Source organism: Dendrobates tinctorius, unplaced genomic scaffold (genome assembly GCF_039654945.1).
Source record: "Dendrobates tinctorius isolate UK_male_01 unplaced genomic scaffold, ASM3965494v1 ptg000093l, whole genome shotgun sequence".
Lineage (NCBI taxonomy): Eukaryota > Metazoa > Chordata > Amphibia > Anura > Dendrobatidae > Dendrobates > Dendrobates tinctorius.
The window spans coordinates 28,854,544-28,868,614 of NW_027361761.1; the positions used below are offsets into that span (position 1 = coordinate 28,854,544).

General features: G+C 43.1%; 1 pseudogene; it reads right to left on the reverse strand.

The window, feature by feature from the left end:
- Nucleotides 1–9,304: 9,304 nt before the first annotated feature.
- LOC141098635 (serine/threonine-protein kinase SBK1-like) lies at nt 9,305–11,524 on the reverse strand (annotated as a pseudogene).
- Between the last annotated feature and the right edge of the window lie 2,547 nt (nt 11,525–14,071).

Here is a 14,071-nt window from a genome sequence, read left to right on the forward strand (position 1 = left end):
ACAGTTAGGGAGTTTTAGAAAGTGGCATATGTTGATGTTGGACATTCAGCTGATGCAAAAGGCGAAATAGGTGAAGTACCAGGAAGAGGTGGACCAAAGCAAGCCATTTTTCTGTCACCCTATGTGTCATCAGGGGAAGGTGGGACAAAATCCTTGGAAACCCATGCGTGGTTCATTTTAATGAAGGTTAGATCATCCACATTTTGGGTTGACAGACGGGTCCTTTTTTCTGTCAGGATTGATCCAGCTGCACTGAAGACTCTTTCCGATAGCACACTTGCAGCTGGGCAAGCGAGCTCCTGTAAGGCATATTGTGCCAATTCAGGCCAGGTGTCCAGTTTAGCGGCCCAATAGTCAAAGGGGAATGACCTGTGTGGGAGAACATCGATATGGGAGGAAAAGTAGTTTGTAACCATAGTTGACAACTGCTGTCTCCTGTCACTTTCCATCGATGCAGTATTACCAGTTGTGTGAGCGGTATTTGAAAAATCAGTCCACAACATTGTCATGAAACCCCTGTCTCCAATGCCACTTCTGCTGTGTGCACCACGAACACCTCTGCCAAGCTGCCCCCGGCCCGTACGGCTCGTGTGAGAACCATCACCGCTGCTGTGTGCTGGGAATGCCTCAAGCAACCGATTTACCAGAGTTGCTTGTTTATTAGCCAATATTAGGTCAAGGTTCTCCTGTGGCATGATGTTTTGTAATTTGCCTTTATAGCGTGGATCCAGGATGCTGGCCAACCAGTAGTCGTCATCGTTCATCATTTTGGCAATGCAGGGGTCCCTTTTTAGGATCCGCAAGGCATAATCTGACATGTGGGCCAATGTTCCCGGTGTCAATGATGCACTGCGAGTGCTGGGTGGAGGAGCACTTTCTGGCAAATCCACATCCCTCCAGTCACGCACAAACCCTGTACCAGACCTTGCCACGCCAACATTTTCACTTGCCCCACGAGATGCATCCTCCTCCCCTAAGTAATCATCCCCATCATCCTCCTCCTCCTCCTCCTCCACCTCGTCCAGGAGAGGTCCCTGAGCAGACAATGGCTGAATGTCATCAAGGATTCCCTCCTCCTCTTCCTCCTCATCAACATTGGCTGCAGACGCCTGCTCCTTAAGGTGCGTCAAAGTTTGCATGAGCAGACGCATAAGTGGGATGCTCATGCTTAGGATGGCGTCGTCTGCGCTTACCAGCCGTGTGCATTCCTCAAAACACTGAAGGACTTTACAAAGGTCTTTCAGCTTCGACCACTGCACGCCTGTCAACTCCATGTCTGCTCTCAAAGTGCCTGGCCGTGTATCCTCCCACAAATGCATTATGGCCTGCCTCTGCTCGCACAGCCGCTCCACCATGTGCAGGGTGGAGTTCCACCTTGTTGCAATGTCGATAATGAGGCGGTGGTTGGGAAGGTGGAGCAATCGCTGCAGCTTCTGCATACGAACGGAGTGTACAGGCGACGGGCGGATGTGCGCGCACAGTCTTCGCACCTTCTGGAGCAGGGCTGTTAACTCCTGATAATTTTTGAGGAAGCACTGCACCACCAGGTTCAAGGTGTGAGCCAAGCAAGGTATGTGGCTGAGTTTTGAAAGGGCTATGGCTGCCACAAAATTACGGCCGTTATCACTAACTACCTTGCCTGCCTCAAGATGTACACTGCCCAGCCATGACTCAGTTTGTCGCTTCAAGTACTCGGCCAGCACCTCGGCGGTGTGTCTGTCGCCCAAACACATCATCTGCAACACAGCCTGCTGACGCTTTCCACTAGCTGCTCGAAAGGGGGACACATCGTGTGCAACAGTGGCAGCTGCAGATGGAGTGCTCGTACGACTGCGCTCTGTGGACGAGCTGTCGCTTCTGGAGGAGGAGGAGGAGGAGGGTCGAACGCCTACAGCCAACTGTTTGCTATACCGTGGGCTAGGCAGCACTGTCCCACCACCGCTGTCCCCTGTGGACCCTGCATCCACCACATTAACCCAGTGCGCAGTGATGGACACGTAACGGCCCTGGCCATGCCGACTGGACCATGCATCAGTTGTGAGGTGCACCTTTCCGCTCACTGACTGCTTGAGTGCATGGACAATGCGGTCTTTCACATGATGGTGGAGGGCTGGGATGGCTTTGCGAGAGAAGTGGCGACTGGGTAGGTCATAGCGTGGTACTGCATAGGCCATGAGTTCGCAGAAAGCTGTGCTTTCCACCAACCGAAAGGGCATCATCTCAAACGAGATTAGTTTTGGCAATGTGGGCGTTCAAACCCAGTGTACGCGGATGAGAGACTGAGTACTTTCTTGACCTACTCATAGTGTCTGGGAGGGTGAGTTGGACTTGAGAGCTGCATATGGTGGAAGTAGCGGTGGACAGGGCGGACTGAGAGAGGGTTGATGATGGTGATGGAGTTGTTGTTCTTTCTGATGGCCTAGAATCAGTCTTTCGTTGATATAACAGTGGGATTCCCTGACTGCTGTGGCCTTGCAACGACACCTCAACATTTGCTGCTGTGCTAACCGGTGGGCTTACAGTGGGGGAAACAATGTAGCGTTGCTGACTACCTTCGTTGTGATCAGTTGCACATGTGGCACTTGAGATTTGGTGTTGTGTCCACGCTTGCAAGTGCATGCTGGTTAAATGTCTAAGCATGCAACTGGTATTCAAATTTTTCAGATTTTTTCCTCGGCTAAAGGTCTTTGCGCACTTCTTACAGATAACCTTGGCCTGATCATGAGGATTTTGTTCAAAAAACTGCCACACTGCACTCTTCCTACTTTGGCAGACATTTTGCGGCCTAGCACGCTGTGATCTTTTGACCCTCTGGACAAGCTGTCCAGCAACTCTTTTGATGTTTGGAACCTGTCTTTGGAGTGCTCCGGGCCTGCCAGATAACAGCTGTTGCGATGTCGATGTCTGCTGTGGATGCTCCTCATCTGAGCTATTGGAAGCAGCACCCTCTTCCCCCAATGGATGCCAATCTGGGTCAACAACTGGGTCATCCATCACCTCCTCTTCTATGTCATGTGCACCTTTCTCTGTGTCACCGTGTATGGTGGTATAGTGTGCGGGAAGGGGCACCTGAGTCTCATCAGGGTCAAAATCTGGCTCTGTACACTGCGAGGACAATGTAGTGCTCTGAGTGAATGTACCAGCAGAATCATCCATCAGCGGCTGTGCATCAGTGCATTCCATGTCAGATTCATCTTGGCCTGGGTAATTCACCATTTGACTTGATAATCCAGGCATGGTATGTGAAAACAGCTCCATGGAGTAATCAGTAGTATGGCCTGCATCATCCTTCAATCTTGGTTGGGGTGAAGGACACAAGGAAAGGTGTGGTTCATGAACATGAGCCTCCAATGACGACTCAGTGCTTTTACTTTTTACAACTGAAGAAGAGGAGGCGATAGAGCTGGAGGCTGAGTCAGCAATGTAAGACAAAACTTTTTCCTGATGCTCTGCCTTTAAAAGCGGTTTGCCAACTCCTAGAAAACTAAGCGTTCGAGTCCTTATGTAGCCAGACGATGACGCAGGGTCAGCACCTCCTGCATTCGGTCCTATTTTGCTCTTGCCACTACCATCAGATCCACCCCCAACACCATCATTACCAGCTGCCAACCCCCGCCCAATTCCACGGCCTCTTCCACCAGCCTTCCTCATTTTTGGTAGAAATGTAGACAAAATCCAACAAACTATATAGTAATGTAAAACAAGGTACAAGGTGTCTATAGGACAGGGGAGTTTTAGAATTTCTGCACACACTTGTGGACAGTGGACACTTGTGGATTGTGTGCGGCCCACTGATATCTGAGCGCTATGTGACACGGTCGATGGCACAGCTGCCTGTGACCAAAGTGACGAGAGGATAATGGAGATTTTGAATCTCTGCGTACACTTTTGGACACTGGACACTTGTGGATTGTGTGCGGCCCACTGATATCTGAGCGCTATGTGACACGCTCGATGGCACAGCTGCCTGTGACCAAAGTGACGAGAGGATAATGGAGATTTTGAATCTCTGCGTACACTTGTGGACAGTGGACACTTGTGGATTGTGTGCGGCCCACTGATATCTGAGCGCTATGTGACACGCTCGATGGCACAGCTGCCTGTGACCAAAGTGACGAGAGGATAATGGAGATTTTGAATCTCTGCGTACACTTGTGGACAGTGGACACTTGTGGATTGTGTGCGGCCCACTGATATCTGAGCGCTATGTGACACGCTCGATGGCACAGCTGCCTGTGACCAAAGTGACGAGAGGATAATGGAGATTTTGAATCTCTGCGTACACTTGTGGACAGTGGACACTTGTGGATTGTGTGCGGCCCACTGATATCTGAGCGCTATGTGACACGCTCGATGGCACAGCTGCCTGTGACCAAAGTGACGAGAGGATAATGGAGATTTTGAATCTCTGCGTACACTTGTGGACAGTGGACACTTGTGGATTGTGTGCGGCCCACTGATATCTGAGCGCTATGTGACACGCTCGATGGCACAGCTGCCTGTGACCAAAGTGACGAGAGGATAATGGAGATTTTGAATCTCTGCGTACACTTTTGGACACTGGACACTTGTGGATTGTGTGCGGCCCACTGATATCTGCGCGCTATGTGACACGCTCGATGGCACAGCTGCCTGTGACCAAAGTGACGAGAGGATAAGGGAGATTGGATTGCTTTTAAAAAAGCAGTTTGCGGAGCAGTGGGTAAACAGCAATGCCAGCGTGTCAGGAAGCCTTAAAAGGCAGCCCAACAACCAACACCACTGATACACCACAATATAGCCTCCCCTTGCACTGCACACACAGTGACTTGTGTGTTGTGCAGGCCAAATCGCTAGCAGCAGAAGCAGTTTTTTTGTCTTCTTCCCTGCCTAACGCTCTCCCTACAGAATCAGCAGCAACCTCTCCCTATACTAAGATCGGCAGAAGTAAGATGGCGGTCGGCGTGCACGCCCTTTTATACCCCCTGTGACGCCCACCAAAGCAAGCCAATCACTTGCATGCCCTTCTGAAAGATGGTGGTGACCCGTGCCTATGTCATCACGTTGCCCACAGTGTCCGTGGATCCTGATTGGCTGAAAAAGAGCGCAAAACAAACTTTTGAAACGCGACTTTGGCGCGTAAGTCGCCGACCTCGTGGCCGACCTCATCCTAGGGTCGGGTTTCGTTTCATGAAACCCGACTTTGCCAAAAGTCGGCGACTTTTGAATTTTTTCGACCCGTTTCGCTCAACTCTAGTGGTGATTTCTCATCTATTTGATTTCAGGGGACTTTCTCATTAGCATTCAAGGATAGATCAAAGCTTTTTAACTAAAGGTACTGTCACACTTAGAGATGTACCAGCAATCCGACCAGTGATATGATGCGGTCAGGATCGATGTTGCATCGCTAAGTGGTCGCTAGTGAGCTGCCACACAGGCAGTTCTCACCAGTGACATAGCAGGGGTCGGGGGTCGCTACTTACCTGTCAGACGAGGCGATCCTGACGTCCTCCCGCCCGCGTCCACGCGTCGCTCGTCACAGCAGGAAGCTGACGATGAGAAACGGCTCAGGCCATTCTCGCACGACCAGCGTTAACCAGCGGGGGAGCGGTCGGAGGTAAGTACCAGACATAGCGATATCGCTAGCACGTCACAAAAACCAGTGTGACAGGCCCTTTAGACACATTTGGATGCTTTTGGGGGATATAAAAAGGGGACTGATTAGCAGAGGGACACAGAGAGAGGCAGAGGGGAGATGATCGGACCAGACGAGGACACAGATGAGAAAGAGATGGACCTGAATTCTACCTGAATAATGTAATGTATGTTTAATTCACGTGTATATTTATTGTTTATACTGTTTATTTGATCTTATTTATTAAGTAAATCAATTTAGTAAATTCAATTCTTGTGTGAGCATTTTCTTCATTACAATCCATTGGAACCCTTACAATACAGCTACTATCACACACAATTTTTTTTTCAAAATTACGTTTTTGCATCACCATATTTTGAGTGCTATTTCTTTATTGCATTTCTGCTGACTGTCTTGTTAGGGCTTGCTTTTGCAAGATTAGTTGATGTTTTTATCTGTCATGATTAGGCACAGCAATTTTTGTTTACTTTGTATTCCAATTTTTGGGAGACAATCAATAAGAATCAGCAATTAAGGTCTTTTTTATGCTGCTCACTGTGTCGTGAAAGTGATAAGGCAGAGTTATTTTTCTCTTCAGTATGATTATGGCGATACCACATATGATTTTGCATCATTTTGCTGCTTTTACAGAATAAGAGCTATTTTGAAGAAAAAAAAAATATCTTTGCATCGCTTTATTGTGAGGGCTATGGCTTTTTTATTTCTCCACTGTGGGAGCTGTATGGTGGCTTCTTTTGTTTGCGGGACAAGATGGTTTCTGCAATACCTTATTTACTTACATTCCACTTTTATGGCATTATGATGAAAAAGCATAGTTTTTTTGAAACGTTTTTTATATCTTAATTATTCCTTTGTGTTTACTGAAGAGGTTAATCCAAATGTTTACCTTTTTATATAAATAAACATTTATTGGTATTATATATTTTTATTTTTTTCTCCTTTTTTATTTGGTCCCTCTATGGGATTTGTACTTTTATCACTTTGATCAGATATGCTGCACCAGCATTGCAATACATTATACAATTCCTGTCAGTGCTGCACTTACAGTAGCCTCGTACACCATGCTACCGGTGTGGTCAAAGCAGGCCCATCAGGCAAACCTGGATGTCTTCATGATGACCTTGAATTGACGTTGCATTGTTCTGGCCATTGCAATGTCATCCCGGGGTAGCTTTATTTAGGGGTATATAGACTAGGGGGATAAATAGTCCTGGCTATGACAGCTGTCGGGGCTTGGCTTTCATCCAACCTGAGCTTCAGATGATGATTGTGCTGGCATAGCTATTGTAACTGGATGATTGCCATGATGTTAGTTTACTTCATTTTGGGGGATCCTCTTCCAGACCAACACATAAACTCACATCAAACATTGTGTTAATCCGTTTATGGCATAAATCTCTTGCATAGAATACTAACTTCATTTCTGTCTCACTATTATATTACAGTGTATATATACTGTATTTTCTATCATCCAAAAAATTTTGTTCCCAATAACCCCGGACCCGAGAACAGCTCCATAGCACATGTATGTTAGCTATCTCCTCACCACAGTGGGTACACTTGTGTCTTTATAAGAGTAATACTTGTCCTGTCTCTGGAACAGGAAAGGTAAATGATCTGCAACAACCAATTCCAAAAGAGTTGGGACAATGTGTAAAGTATACAAGAATGCAATAATTTGGAAACCTTAGACTTGTTTTATTTGTAAACTTATGAAAGACAAAATCTAGCAAAGAAGACACGAGACCGTGGAGCAGTAAAAACCTACATCATATCACGATCCAGTCCAGAGTTTGTTTCCTGCTGTCTTCTCTCTGAACTGGTCATGCAGGGAATAAATACCTTCTGCCTCATTTTGGAGCTGGCTGGGCTATTTCTGTCCTCTGCAGGCCAGTATCAGCTATAGTCCAAGCTTCCAGGCTAGAGCCACTGACCTGTATACCTTGGTGGTCCATCTGATATCACGTTCCCAACTGGCTTTGACTTTGGCTTGTACCCCGACTATGTCTTACATCTCACGTTTTGGATACCATGTTGCTGGTAGTCTGACTTCATGCTTGCCACTGACGTGCTTTGCTTTTCCTTATGGTACTTCGTCTTCCTGTTTGTTGCTGACTTTGGCTTGTCTGACCACTCTTTCATTACCTTTGACACCTGTGCTGCTGCTCTGTGTTACTACGCTGTGTGTACAACCTCTCTTCCCTCACCAGCATCACCCGGTGGAGGTTGTGCTATACTGCACTGCAGCAGCACCTTACACATCACTCAAGAATGGGACAACAATCCTCTCCCAAAACCTGCAGCAGTTCTCTTCTCAGATGTTTGAAGGGCGGTGAAAAAGGAAATGGGATGTTGCAGAATGGTGGACAAGGCATGGGCACAACAGTTTTGACAAGTAAATCTTCATTGTTTTGGAATTGGCGTTATATTATGTAATAGAAGCTGTGCTGTGGCAGGCAGATAATCAATTTATGAAGCAACTTACATATTTGAAACAAACCATTCATAAGCCCAAGGATATGAAGGTTATCCCATTTGTTTGATAGTCAGAAGGAAGGTTCCTTGCTAGCCTTCTGCTATAAATCGTTTTAATCCATTATTATCGGCCATTATTAACAACAGAGATGGGTACTAATTGCAGTATTGTCAGGATATCACATCTTAGTAGATGTGATTTTTTTTTTTTTTTTTCCCCCCCTCTGGCTGCCTCCGAGCATTTATCCTGATGATAAATGAATTGTGTCCCGGGTCAGGAAGCAGAAAATTTAAACTCCCTTCATTTTCATCAAGTTTATCTAACTGTATGCAAGATCCAATCCATCTTCCATTCAAATATTTTTCCACTTTGATGCAAAAAAGTAACTTGTGCAATTATTACTCTGAGACATTACCCATCTTAAAGTGCAGGGTGATTCAGGTGCAGGACTATAAGTTAACCGAACTTATCCAGTACCACCAGCCCACACAAATCCATTGGGTGCTGCAAGTATGAAGGGAAAGACAGCTGAGAATGAAGATTTGAATTCTTACTATAAATAATCCATGCAAGATATTGAATAATTTTTTAGGGGCCATTTCAGGGATTAAAAAATAAATGAGATAAAGCGGACAAGTCAGATCGTGATTGATATAATTCTACTCAACAGGGAATGTTTTTTATTTTTTCCACATTTGCTCTTTTATACTAACCTCCTTTTGTTATCAGAGACCATACATTTAACCTAATGTTTTCAACTCGGGGATAAAAATTGTGTTACAGATATAGACACAGATATTTTAAACATAATTCCTCAGCCACAACTTCTCTGTTAAATGATGCTAAATATTTCATCAATATTGCAAATAATAAGCTATATACTGGCAGTGTTCCTTTCACATCAGCTATATTAAAAGGGTTAGATATACAGTAATGTGGAAAAGTTTAAGGCATGTGGAAAGCAACAAGCTGCTAAAAATAGAAGCTTTAATCTTTTATTTTAATCGGTTAATAAATTACAAAATGATTGAAAACATAAATCCAAATGACATGAATATTTGGTGACCACTCTTTGCCATCATCAGTTCTTTGAATTACATGAACTTGCACAAAGATTTTGATGGAATTCAGCTGGGAGGTTTTTCCAAATATCTTGAACCAACTCTTCCTCAACTGCCAGGTATGCGCCATACTCAGACATTTGGTTTCCAGGGAAAATTAAAGTAATTGAAGATGGAGAGAACTGACTGACAATGTCCTCTCTCATTGTCCCTGTTCTCGACAAACATACATATGGCTTCTCTGGACAACATCTTCCAACAAGCAGGTGGTGGAATGCAGTCTGGACATTGTCTCCAGTGGATGTAGACTTGGTACATGGAGTCATTTTCCATTGCTTCAAACCAGGGAAGATATCCAGTTAAAACAACAAAGAGCAGAACCCCAAAAGCCCAGGAATCAATAGTAGGGCTCAGGAGTAAATATTCTCCCTCTTTGAAGTCTCACAACTCCGGAGACATGTACGGGATAGTATGTGACATGGATGACACAAAGTATCCTGTAGGTTGGGTCAAACCAAAGTCACTGAGCTTTGCTTGATAAGTCTTCATCGATTAGCAACACGCTATCCGGCTTCAGGTCTCTGTGCACTAACCCTCTAGCATGCATGTAGTGTAGAGCTGAAGAGATCTGTCTTGCACCCCTCTTCACAGCATCCTCAGGAATTCCAAACTGCAGAAAAATGATACTTTGATTTTGGTAAGGCACTGCACAAATCTAATTTACCAAACATTTAGGGTGTTGCTATTTTTGGGACAGTGGATTCAATAGTGGATAAAACTTGCTGTGATTGCAATGTGGCATCACACAGTGCATTGTTATGGACCTCTCTTCCACCTCTGGAAAGGATTGATGTATTCCCAAAACACCCCATGCACATTAGAAAGCTAACTGGCTACCAGTTGCAAGGATAGCTAGATTCTCTCCCGACTGTTGATGTATACCATTAGCCTATGGTGTTTTATAAACAAAGCATTGGTAGATTGTAGGAAATCATATGGAGTCGGCCTTACATCCCTCTCTTCGGATGATATGCAAGGTGCCTGCTGCAGCCAACTCTTGACTCAATACATAGTGGTCAATTGTGCGAATAAAGACTTGATAAGTAGTAATAATGTGAGGGTGCTCAGATAAGGTGATTGAAAAAGAAAACTCTGTCAGAAAAGCTTTCAGTAGAGTTCTGTCCTTCCTCACTAATTTTGCAGCCACTGCTTTTCCTAAAAAACAAACAAAGTTTATAATAACCTCCCAGATATCGCATAGAAACTTTATATTCAAATACATAATCCCAATCACTGGAATAGGATATCTTTGGTGGATTTCAATTCCTATTCCTCAATCTCATGTCTATAAGGCAGTCCAACTTTGGGGGATTTTTGGATTTACAACAGTTTACTGCTAGATTTATTTATTTTACTGACTTCTATACCACAATAAATCTGATGTTGCATGTTTGGCGACCACGTATCTCCAATGGCAAAAAAGGTATTGGGAGGCTGAACTTTAACCGCTTCATGTTTTGGACGCCTGATATCTTCTGTCAGATAGTCAATGCGGCAACCTATAGATATTTTCAGATGGACTTTTTTGTGAATGAACAGTTAAGTTTCCCACACAAATGGTTATTTCATTGAAATCATAGAATCATAGAATCGTAGAGTTGGAAGGGACCTCCTGGGCCATCTGGTCCAACCCCCTGCTCAAAGCAGGATTCGCTAAATCATCCCAGTCAGATGCCTGTCCAGCCTCTGTTTGAAGACTTCCATTGAAGGAGAACTCACCACTTCTCGTGGCAGCCTCTTCCACTCATTGATCACTCTACGATCTATTTGTCTGTAGATCGTTTGCAGAGCCACTGAATGTTTTAAAAATCAAGATCAAGAGCTATTAACCCTAAGCTTTTTGGTCAAAATGTATTTTTCCCAACCTCTTCATTTTCATGCGATATTTCTATAACCCAACATGGTGTTTGGCATTAATAGTTGGTTGTCCCCCATACACATGCAATACTGATCATTCAACAACAAATTTGGGAGGTTTCTATGATTTTAATCCTAGATGTATGGGGAATTTGCAGCTGATGTTACTAGACTAATGTGGATTTTCCAATGATCTACAGATAAGTCTCTCATCTCTATGGCCAGGTAAAATCATTATCACATTTTTATTCAGAATTTGCCACTTTGATTTAAACAATTTACGTAAATGACCATATTCCTTTTTTGTCTTGTTCACATACCTGTTGAGCTCTCCTGTGCCAGTACAACTTTTCCATATGACCCCTGGCCCAGCTCCTTGATGATTATGTAGCATTGAAAAATATTCTGAATCTCCAAGACATGGAAGGCGGCCATTGCTGCTTGGAAGTTGATGATTCTTTTTGCTAATCAACAAACTCCCTGTGACTCTGTAGGAAAATATAAGGAATGTGATTAATAAATCATTATGTAATGAACATATTCCTGGCTTCTGTGAACATTTATCATAATTAGGCTATGTCACAATTTAGCAACCCATAATTAAAGACATTCCTATTCAGGAAAGGATGGTTGACAACCATTCAAAAGAGGTATCTTGGTGGGCATATTGGTTGATTCTAAAGTCTTCATAGAAAGATTGACAAACAGTCAAAATAAGGATATTTCAAAACAGTTCTGCAGTAATACAAGAGTGTTTGTTTGTATCTTGAGATTTTTACATTTTTGTTATTAAAACATGAAAATTATATGTTAGTAGTAAGGGGCTGCATTACTAGTCAAAAAGAAATCTGACAGGTGCCACGCCCCTATCAAAGTGTATCAAACACTCCCCTTTTATACAATTTGATATCAAATAGTTATAAAAGTGTTGTGATTGAAACACTTTTATATCAATTTCCTTTAAGAAAGGAAACATTTTATTCGAATTGTAAATAAAAATGACTTTTTATAAAAAAGATAAGTGTTTATTGAACAATCAAACATTTTTATAAAGCATTACATTTGACATTTACACTGTCATTCATCACAGTGCTGCAGTTAATCAAAAAAAAAAAAAAAAATATATACACACATTATAAATATAATATAAATTTTTTTTTACTTTTTAACAGGGCAATATAAAGCCTGTGTATTTTCTGGGTGCTTGTACTTCGTGTGCCCTGGGACCTTTCCTGTAGGATTTCAGGAATGCAGAAAATCGAATACAGAGGACAGGATCTACCATTGCAACACAATAGGGTCTATGTATTTTAATTGAACAGACCAGAAAGGTCAAAGCTGTAAAGATGACAAGTTGTTAAGGTATGGGCTTACAATAGGGTCTATATATTTTAATTGAATAGACCAGAAAGGTCACTATTTGCACACCAAATTCATCAAAAACAAAGATGTCACTGCATCCTGGTGGACACTTTCCCATGGCTAACTTCAATTAGTTTTCATTCTTTGGCTTTTATAATAAAGGAATCATACACTTATTGTAATATGTAGGCTTCATGGTTATGACACGTCCTACATATTACACAGTGATAAGCAACGCTGCTTAAATATAAAAGAATGTTTGCAGGGGTAGCAGTTTGATTCAAGTAAATCTTGCTTTACAGATTTATATACTAAATTATCATTATGATTTAAGTCATCAGTAAAATGTTGCAAAATTTCATGGAATGAAAGGCCCCTTGCAAGTTTCTTTAGGATATACATGCAGTAATGTCCACACACAGTACTAAAATTATTTTGAATTTGCCTGTCTTGATAGCAGAATAATTTGCTATTTCTCTTTAGGAAGATTATAAATTCATCTGGAAAAAGTACTGTCTGGCAAGAGTCCATAACTGTCAAAGAATATCGCATTTTTTTCGTTGCAAAGTAAAATTAATATCCGATGTTTGTCGCTCTGATTGGAGCGGTCTGTATTTATGATGTACGCCGCAGGCCTCTGAGTTACTTTATTTGACGGTAGCAAGTCACACGGATACACCCCATAAAATATGGACTCTGTATAGTGATCGGCTTTCAATAACATAGTGAGCTGCATGGAATCCATCATCAGTAGAAATCATACAATACTTCACGGCGGTTATTAATTTCTAGAATAGACGAATTCACGCCGTATACCACCATATTTATCGTATGTGGTGTAGCTAGCGCAAATCTGACCTCAGAGCGCAGGTTCCCAGTTTTAATGAGAGAGAAGTGACCTCCAGGTTCTTGGTCGGCTGATAAATCAAGCAAAAAATGTATAGCGGTCCATAAATTCTTCTCGGTCAATTGCCAGCGCACAATCAGCCTTCCGCTTTCCAGAAATATGAGCAAGAGCCATATACTCTCTTACAGCTAATTCAATATTGAAATTAGGTTGGAATGGCTGGGAGGGTATCTGCTGACCATCCAAATATAAAGCCGCATGGTGTACATTATAATGATGAAAGTACAGTGGGTTTTTATTATACGTTCCGCTAAAGGCCTCATTATCTACAAAACCCAATATAATTACTCGTGGGATGGACCCTAAAAAGAGGTTCTCTATATTACAAATTTGTGTGCCTGCAGAAATGCTGTACACTTTCATACAGGCCCTATCAATAGCATATTTTGTTGTAGCAGATAGTAACGCCTGAGAGTGACCAATCCTCACAGTGGGAGCCACCCGGACTATTTACATAGGGACTAGCATTTATAATCTTTACTTCGAGTGGGTCCGGTTCAGTCGACATTAAACAAAGTGTCTTTATTTTGCGTTAGCTTGATTTTAAGGTCAAGGTCATTCAATATAAGCTTCAGCTGATTAAAAATCGCTAAAAATTGAGCCGAGCAAATCGACGGTCTTGGAGTGTGCGATTGCATGAGCCCGCTTGTGGAAACCCACATTCGCACCATCCAGGATTCGTAGATCATGATGTCCAGCGGTATCTTTAGCCT